General features: G+C 48.4%; 1 protein-coding gene across 2 annotated transcripts in view; it reads left to right on the top strand.

The window, feature by feature from the left end:
* The first annotated feature begins 4,542 nt into the window (after nt 1-4,542).
* The window catches only part of VANGL1 (VANGL planar cell polarity protein 1), a 39,934-nt gene continuing 35,823 nt past the window's right edge, over nt 4,543-8,653 (top strand). Inside the window, exon 1 of one of the 2 annotated variants that reach the window (XM_052666373.1) lies at nt 4,543-4,648. The gene's annotated coding sequence lies outside the window, so the exon portion shown is untranslated. Of the gene's footprint in view, nt 4,649-7,985; nt 8,301-8,653 lie in introns of those variants that run through there. The other variant, XM_052666369.1, reaches the window with a different exon arrangement.

Below are 8,653 nucleotides of genomic sequence, written 5' to 3'. Positions count from 1 at the left end.
CTGTCTCTGTAGCAATATCTGTTTACTTAATATCAAGCCTGACACTTAGCACGGTTCATCTCACTGACCGATGTTCTCCATGCTAGAAGGAGCCTTCCCAAACTGGACTTTCTGTTGCGTGCTGTTAGCTGTACCAGGAAAGCTGAAGTGATTCATTATCTTCTTTGACCCCGCTGAAACTACTGCTGCAAAGCCTCGCTGTGGGTGTAAGACCTTTTCTTTGGCTTCTCAGAGGAATAATGCTTGCTGTATTTGGCAAAGGGCTTGTGGGAGCAGAGTCTGACTGTGCAGCGTTCCTGGGGTGAAAGGTGGTGGTGAATAGATGTACATGATGTTTCGCTCCTTACATGAGCTGGCACTCTTCCAGCTGGCCGGCTGGTGGCACTGTTAATCAGCTGCAGCAGCGCACGTTGCTCTCGGGCCTCTTTTCAGAGAGCAGGGCCACGATCTCCTGCCTGGAAAAATATGAACTCCTTGCCAGAATGAGTGTGTCAGTTATGCTTTTCTCTTGGTCAGCTTCAATGAACGCTTAATGTGTAATTTCGGTCTGAAGACTCAAGCTCTGTACCTCTATCTCTTGATTTCCTTTATATTTATTGCCCTTGAAAAGGTTTAATTCCCAAGTGTTCCAGCGTGTGTAGATTTGTTCTTCAGCTGCATGCACAACTGTGACCCAATCTTAGCCCAGCTACAGGTTCTCTGGCCGCCATGCAGTTACACGTGACGGAAGTTTGTAAGCACTGAGCATAACCTATACTGCAACTACAGCCAGGTATTCCTAGTTGAGACCTCATGGCTTCCTTCTCATAGAAGTTGGGACTCTGCTCCTGTCCTGTGTCCCCACCCCTTTAGCACATCTGACAGATATTAAGGAGAGGAGGGCATGATTTCTTGCTTATTAATATCCCTTACCCTCTAAGTTAATGCCCACAGGGGGCGGAAAGGATCGTGTCACATGCAGGGGATGGTGCAGAGCAGATTCTAGCCCTCTAACTTAGAGACAAGTCAGTCAACAGACATCCTCTTTTCCCCTTCTATTCTTCTTGGCCTGTAATTTACCTTTTTTTTTTTTTTTTTTTTTTTTCCTTTTGAATTTACCTAGGATATGCTTCTGGAGGGGATTGTTTTTTTCTTTTTTGAACATTAAAGTTTACAGAAGCCAAAGGAAGGTCCTACCTCCAACTGCCTCGAATCTGAAATAAGATTTCAGCTGAATCCTTAACTGTGTTTTGTAGGATTTCTGCCAAATGAAGCTTTCCTAGTTTGCTACCCACCACCATTTCTTTTTATTTGGGCAGAAATTGTGTATTTTGGATGATGAATTCCATGAAGGGCTCTGTAGCTTTTTTGCTAGTTGCTATGCAAAATAAATGTCATGCTGTTTCTTCAGCTGTGCAGTGCTACGCATTTTCCCTTTCTTAATAGCAACCACCCCAAAAAGGAAGGAAGGTGTTTCTTTGTACTTATGTCCCCCTGGCCTTCCTCTTCCTCTAAACAAGATTTTCGGCAGCATAAAAGCTGAACTATGGCTTCACGTGCATATCTGTTGTTGCACATTTACTCAGGCTTCAGATGTATGCTGGTAGATGGAGGTCACTGGCATGGAGTGAGGTCACTGTTTGAATGGGCTACACAAGCAGTATCATCCCAGAGGACCTGTGAAGGGGCATCCAGCTCTCTTCATCCCATGCTGGAGGGTCAAGCTGATGCCATGTAAGAGTGAGCAGTAACTCAATCAGTAACTCAAACTAGCTCAGCTTGTGCTTGTTTCTTACTTGAGACGAGTCCCTGCCTCTTATTCTCTCAGAGCATTGTGCACACAAATTCTAGTTTAGGTGAGGAAGCTCTGTGGCCTCCAACTTGAGAATGGTCTTTTCATCCTACGCAGTAAGCAGTAAGAAAGTGCAGAAACAGGCCAAGTTTTACAGATGGATGCAGATCTGTGATTTTTTTTTTTTGTTACTGAATACCTCACTGTGTGCTGGGGAAGGTGGAGTTTGGATTTGGGGAAAACAAAGACTAGTTTCCAAGGTGACATGAAAATCTACATCAGTTTCAGCCTCAGTATCTTAACAAAAATATTCTATGTGTCTCCAAACAAGGCAGAATCCAGCTCACAAAAATGATCAGTAGAAAAATGTAATGATAAATAGTCAGGTGTATTTAAAACCAAGTGAATCTAATGATCAATGGAGGGAGAAAAAAGAAGCAAACATTTTAGCAAAGATATGATCTAAAAGTGTAACCTAACAATTAAAGTTATGTGAAAACTCCCACCACTTTAGAACAGATGATTTTAGAAGAATACATGGAGGTTTAGTTAGGTAATTTGACAGGATAGCTGGCTGGCCATGAACTATGATTGGAAAACTAAAATTTAAGACAGAATGACTCAAAACACAAAGGGGTTTGTTATAAGAAGGGATAATGTCCGTGTTACAGAAAGTGACTATTCAAGCAGATCCAAGATCACTTGTGTTCTACACACGTGACCAAAAATACACTTCTCCTTGGTCTGCTGTTCAACGTAAGTTTTTCAGAGCAAAAACCAGAATGCAGTAACAAGATTAGTAGAATTACAAATATTTTTTCCTCTAAAAATAATAATATTAGTCATGCTTCTAAGGGAAAATAAATAAAACAATCAAATGAGTGTTCAGGGAAGTCAGAAGCTGCTGTTTGTAAGACCTGAGAAAGTCTGTTTATTTCCTGACTGCTTATTTTATTAATTTATTTATTGAAGTAAGTGCAAAGCTTTCCTTGCCTACTTCAGTGAACTTGAAGTTGTAGCACGTGCATTCACTCATGTCAGGGGAGGTTCAGGTTGGATATTGGAGAAAAATGTCTTGTCAGAAGCTGTGGTGAGGCAGAGGCACAGCTGCCCAGGGAGGTGGTGCAGTCACCTTGGAGGTGTTCAGGAACCGTGTAGATGAGACACTGAGAGCCACAGTTAGTGGGCATGGTGGGTGGGTTGGTGGTTGGACTAGATGACCTGAGGGGTCTTTTCCAACCTTGGTGATTCTATGATGCGTGTGCATATATTTATATAGGGGTAAGGAGACAAATTTGGAGGGAATTAAGAGGTATTGGTGAACGTAGGCAAGTCAGCTGCAGAAAAGGATTTAGAATCTGATATCCCTTTTCTGTGTGCCGCATCATGAAACAGGCCTCGTGTCCTATCAGGCTCTTGACTCTTCATCTGTTCCAAATGCATGCCACAAAGCAGTACCAGCCATAGAATCAGAAGGACCTTTAAAGGTCATCAAGTTGAACTCCCCAATACTGAACCCAGACACCCACAGCTAGATCAGGGTATCCTGAAAAACATAATGTCCATGAGCATAGCACTTTACAAATTCCTAAACTATGATCCCACCACGCAAGTAGGTTGACTCTTGCCAAATGCTTCCTCATGTCTCAGTGGTCTAAGCATGATGAAAGATAAGCATGTAGCAGCACCTCACTATCTGCCTCTGGGCCCATCAGCACATCCCTTCTTTGCCTCGGTGCAGTTGTGGAGCAAAGGGATCAGTGCTGGGCCCAGTGTAATGTCACAGAATCAGAATCGTTAAGGTTGGAAAAGACTTTCAAGATTCAGGCCAACTGTCAGCACGTCACCAGACATAGCACTGGGCAGTTGGGAGGAATGCAGCAGGGCGCTGGTGCCTCAGGCAGGTTTGGGCACGAGTTGATACAGAACATAAGATGGACACCATCGCTTGATAGCAGTCTCTTCCAGCCCTGTCATGTGCTGGAACATACAGTAATGTGCTGCAGAAACTATCTGACAGCAGTAACTCCAGTGCTATCTGCATTCGTTCCTTTCACTGGCTGCACTGCTCTTGAGTAATTCAAGTTGCAGGACTGGAATCTAGGAGGTCTGGCTTTCTTCTGTGCATTCTCACAGAAGAGATTTAGGTTAGATATTAGGAGGAAGTTTTTCACACAGAGGGTGGTGACACACTGGAACAGGTTGCCCAAGGAGGCTGTGGATGCCCCATCCCTGGAGGCATTCAAGGCCAGGCTGGATGTGGCTCTGGGCAGCCTGGGCTGGTGGTTGGCAACCCTGCACACAACAGGGGGATTGAAACTAGATGATCATTGTGGTCCTTTTTAACATAGGCCATTCTATGATTCTCACCTGTGAGTTCACTGTATGGCCCCAGACCTTTTTTCAAGCTGGCTGTCCTAGAGAAAGGAGCACCATGCAGGCACAGAAAAGGTGAGGGTGGGAGGCTCGGTGGGTTAGGCCTTCAGTGCTGGGGTGCCTTCCCTCATCGCAGATCTCTCCGAGCGAGGAGCGCAGACAGCAGCCTCTCGCCAGGGAGGGAGAGAAACACGGGGCCGCAGGTTTGGAGGGCGAGCGGAGAGACGGCTCTCCGTGCCGCGCCGACGACAGGTGAGGGGAGAGGCCGGGCCCCGGAGGGGGAGGCTCGCGGCGGGGCGGCCGCTCCCAGCGCGGTACAGCCGGGACCGGGCGCACCCCGCCGGCAGGGCCGGGCCGCGCGGCTGGAGCCGGGGGAGGGACGGGGCGGTGCCGGGCACAGGAAGCGGAAAGCGGCGGCGACTGCGGCCGCCGCCGGGGGAAGGCGGCGGGGCACGGCGGCGGGTCGGTGCCGGGTGAGCGGCATGGGGCGGCGGCAGGCAGGTCGGTCGCTCCGCGTGTTTGCGTGCCCGCGTGGGGTCCGCGCCCTCCTGCCGCCGCGACTCTGCCGCCGGGCGGGAGAGGATCCCGGCGGCCGTCTGCGTCTCCGGGGCTGGGCGGTGGGGCGGGCGGCCGCGAGCCCGACGGGGAGGCCCGGGGGGTGAGAGCCACGGGCTCGGCTGGGCGGCCCCGTTCGCCGCGCTTCTCGCCGGAGCTGCCCGCTGGGAGAGCCGCTGGCGGGGTACGGGAGCGGCACGGCCGCGCTGCCCGGCGAGCGGTCGGCTGGGTGTCTGCGCTCGTGGCGAGCAACGGAGCGGTGATGTGTGGTCGGCGGATTCGCGGCTGGGGATCTGCTGCTTGGGAGCTGAGCGGAGATTCTTCCCAGCGCCCCGGCGCTGCCGATTCGCGGTGCGGAGCTGAGCGCGCCCAACAGAGGGCAAAGCTATTCGCTGCGTCGGGTGGCCGCCGTGGAAAACATCCCCGTGCCTTGTGCCCCGAGGATCTGCGGGGTTACGAGTCGCTTTGGCTCCGCGTTTGTCCGTAACGCCTTGGCCGCGGATTTTTCCAGCCATAAAAAGTGAATGCGTGAAGTGACACCGACACTGCATTCGTTCCTTGAAGTCCGTGCGCTGCGGAGTGCGTGCTGTGAGGTCGCTGGGCTGTCCCGGCTTTCGGAAGAGTTGCGGAGCATTCCCAAACGATGTGATGTTTGCAGATTTTGGCCTTCAGCGTGCTTGGCTATTCTTCCCCGCGGGAGTTTGGCCGCAGCTCTGAGACCAGCGTTAGTTTAGTGGTCAACTCGTTGCTAATTTCGAAAAATAAATGGTGAATGGAGCCTTGCAGAAAGCCTCCCACAGAATGCTCTGCATGAGCCACACGCGGTGCTGGAAGGGCTTCCAGCCTTGTGCCAGCCTCCCGGGCACCCAGCTAGCTGCCCTGCAGTCGTTGGCTTTGGAACGGGCTCAGGCGCTTGAACTGTGCCTGCTGGCGCTCACCCAAACACAGAACTCCTTGTGGTTGCTACTGTCCTTTTGGTTTTAGTTAGCAGCAGCAGTGTTCTTGTTGTATTATGGATACGTGTACCTGGCAGGGCTTGCTGCCACAGAACCACACAAGTGAAACACAGCCTCTGTGACTGTGGTAATCCTGCAGAACTGAGCGTCTTGCTACTTTGGTGGCCTTCCTTCCATCCACCCCTCTGACAACCAGAGCTGAGAATGGTATCAAAAATGTCACCCTGCTCTTAGGGATCATGTGGCCCCTTGCGCTGTGTCGGTGCTCGAGAGACGGTCTTGAGCAGAGAACCGTGACACTGCTGGAAGCAGTCATTGTGAAGGTTTGGCAGAAAGAGTAAGTAAACCATTTTCAGAACTACCTCAGGAGTTTTAATTCATCATCAGCTACCTGATTTAGGTTGAAAAACTGGTTGTTTTCTCAGGGGCCAGTGCGCTTTGTTCTTGCCGAGTCTACGTGGTATCTGTTATGGATTGAGCAGAAGGAGAGCATCAGAGGGAGCCTCTGTCCTGAGGGTTTGTTTAAGGTCTTTAGACATATTCTTTAAAATCCAAATAGACAATTCAAGAAGATGTGGATATCCTAAAGGAGAGGGTACGCTTTTGGTAGAGAAACCTTTATAATTTATAGCCTTTAATTTTATCCTGGTATCTAACTGCTGTGGATACAAGTAAACTTTCTAAATGAGATGTGAGTACCATCTGTTCTGGTAGGCAGTCTGAAGCACAAGCTTCAAGGCAGATTTGCCCTGTTTGTTTCAGCAAGGCTGTGGGGTTATAGATACCAGTGTTGAAAATTGAGTTCCTGCATATGTGCAGATGCTCTGGAATAACAAGAAAACACGGTCCTGGGATTGAGAAGTGCTTTTGAAGGTCCATTAACGTGGGAGATGGGAAAGCTTGCACTCCTTGTACTACTCTGACAAATTAGCAACTAAGGTATAATTTGCATGATTGATGACTTGGATGCTGCTTGTGTGCTTCGCAAACTTGGGCAGCACAGATGTGGTTCTTACAGTGGGCATAGGGCATCCTCCTGGGAAGGGCTTGACTGATGGGTCCCGCGTGGAGCTTCCCAAGTTGTGGATGGGCTGTATGTTGAGGTGGTGTGCTTGGAAACACTGCTCCCATGGTGCTGGTTTTGTTCAGGCATTTTTGTTCTCAATTGAGATAGCCCCACTAAATTTTCGAGTCTGCATTATGATTAAACATGCAGGTGGATCACTCCAATAAATTAAGTGGCTTTTCTTTTCTTTTTGAAATATCCATGTCATGGACTAATGGCTTTCAGCCCAGGGGCTGGGAATTCCCGGGGGTCTGTGAACTGTTTCTAAGGAGCATGTGAGCAGTGAAGAAAAGAGAACACATCGCTAGAGGGCTTAGATTTGCTGACTGCTAAACATTTATTTTTAGGATGAGGGGCTTGCAAATCAGGAGCCACCACCATTGAGCAAAGGCTCTGGTTTACCTACTTCAAGGCTAGATTGAAACGTATTTAATGACATGCAGAAATATATAAGGTTTTGGAAAAACTTTTTCCAAAACAATAACTTCCAAGAGCTTGTTGGCAGTTAAACCTAAAGGAGAGCCTTGGCTCTGCAAGTAGATCAATGTGGGTGAACTCTTGTGCTTACAGGTCACACTGCTGGACTGGGGCCCGCTCAGGAGATTCAAAAGCAAGAGGTTCCTGTGGCATTGCTCATAGATCTTTCTATGTGTGCAGTTGAATGCAGTGAATTACGTCGTTTTTTTGAGGTGAATAACAGGAATATGTTGTAACTGCCGAGTCAATGCTGCCTCTGGAATGTTTCCTGACTGTCCAGCAATCTTTTAATTATTTCTGCTCCTGAAGCCTGATGCTGTCCCTTAATGGCTCTTGGGGTTCTGCGTGTTTAAAACTGTAAAGTTCGTCTCAATCGTTAGCAGGCATCCTTTGCTGTAAAGTTTGTCTCAATCGTTAGCAGGCATCCTTTGCTCTGTAGGCTACTGTAGGAATGAGGCCTGCAGTGTGCTGAACCAAACGTGCACACGTACTTGTGGGCACTGGTGGCTGCTTCTGGATATATGTAAACTCCATATGACACTTCTGGATATTTGAAACTCCATGCACAAATGGGTAAGTTGACTCCAATAGGTTGCAAGATCTGAACTGGGTAAGAATGAAATTGCACAGGCAAAAGTTTCAAAGCTAGGCTGGGATAGAATCGTTTGCCTCAGCTCCACAGGGGGAAATCCATTGGGAAAGCATGGGATGAAAAAAAAAGCTCTTGTTTGCGTTTTCCCTCTTTGATTTAAAGATGTAACTTGCTCCTTTAAATTTCCCTCGGGCCGGGAGCCAAATTGTGCTGCCTTGAAGACGATCACAAAGCAAACTTCACTGGAAATGGAATTGGGCTCCCAGCATGGAAAATAGCAATTCAAAAGAACTTTTTTCGGTAGATTTATGTGCAAATGAAAAGAGGGAGTTACAGTGAGTTGCATAGCTGTGTAGGAACTATAATTATAGTGATCTCTTCAATACTTGGGGTAACTACGTTTCTCCCCTGTGGTGCAGGATTCGGCCATGCTTCTTGCCAGACTGACTGGGGTCCCCAAATCTCCTCTGAGGCCTCCTTAGCATTGTTTCCATCAAGGAGTTCACAGTAAGATGAAATCAGCAGCTTCCTTCTTTCATCTGTGAGTGAGGGAAAGGCAAAGTGAGAGTCTCAGCCCTACTACTGGCAGCAAAGTGTGCGCTTGCACAACACGCTTGTTTGCACACAGGAGAGATCCTATCCACCCTCTAGGTGTTTGCCTCTGCCACTTTCCATCGCGGGGTTGGTTTTGCTCTTTGGTGCTGTACTATGAACTGGGTCACAGAAAGGACCCAAGACAAAAGTGTGGCAAAGTAGGGAGGGGAGATTACTACTATTTTATTTTTTTTCCTTCCTTACAGTGGTGTTGTTTGCTCTCTGAGAATTGTGTTGACACAACTGAGAGTGGTGAACTGTGGTGT

Source organism: Tympanuchus pallidicinctus, unplaced genomic scaffold (assembly GCF_026119805.1).
Source record: "Tympanuchus pallidicinctus isolate F22 unplaced genomic scaffold, pur_lepc_1.0 scaffold10, whole genome shotgun sequence".
Lineage (NCBI taxonomy): Eukaryota > Metazoa > Chordata > Aves > Galliformes > Phasianidae > Tympanuchus > Tympanuchus pallidicinctus.
Note: the sequence above shows the minus strand (reverse complement) of the source record. Positions and strands in the feature narration are given on the sequence as shown.